At 33.5% G+C, this 684-nt stretch overlaps 1 protein-coding gene across 1 annotated transcript in view; it reads left to right on the plus strand.

Moving 5' to 3' along the window:
* MYH10 (myosin heavy chain 10) overlaps positions 1-684 on the plus strand; it is a 157689-nt gene that overhangs the window by 123551 nt on the left and 33454 nt on the right. The window lies entirely within an intron of this gene.

Consider the following 684-nt stretch of genomic DNA (forward strand, 5'->3'; position numbering starts at 1 on the left):
GAATGCCCAGTAGTTATTCGACTGTACCCTAGGACACACCCACCTTTCTCCTCGTCGCCCACCCCTAACCCATCTAACACGCTCTTGAGTGTCAGGGCTCTGTATCCTCCCAGCGTTGCTTTATGGGTCCAGTACCAAACTTTCTTTCTTCCATGTCTCTCTCTTCATGTTTCTTACCCCATAACAGCAAAACAGACTTACTGCAAAACAGACAACTCAAGACATTTGTGAAAACCATAAAAGATATATTGCTTCCTTGGCAAATACCCCATATAGTAAATCATCCTTCAAAATAAACAGCTTTCAAATACCCATAATAAGTTAACAGAATATCACAAAAGCTTAAAAAGTATATAACCTTTAATTCAGCAATTCTAATTCTAGGACTTCATTCTAAGGATAAATCAATGGAAGCCATCTAATTATCTAGTATTTGTTGATTATTAAACCATGCTAATGCTATACAGGTATAAATATAAAGATGTTTATTTTCATGGGTATTTATAATATATTGATAGTCACAAGAGTATAAACAATCAGAGCTAATTTTAAATATATAAAATATAAATTTATATGGATGACTTTATGTGGGAATATACAGAAGATCTAGAATAATGTTCACCAACAACGAGTTTTCCCTGGTTAGGTATTATCAACAGTTTTTATTTTCTTTGTTTAAGAACA

Source organism: Hipposideros armiger, unplaced genomic scaffold (genome assembly GCF_001890085.2).
Source record: "Hipposideros armiger isolate ML-2016 unplaced genomic scaffold, ASM189008v1 scaffold_457, whole genome shotgun sequence".
In the NCBI taxonomy this organism is placed as follows: domain Eukaryota; kingdom Metazoa; phylum Chordata; class Mammalia; order Chiroptera; family Hipposideridae; genus Hipposideros; species Hipposideros armiger.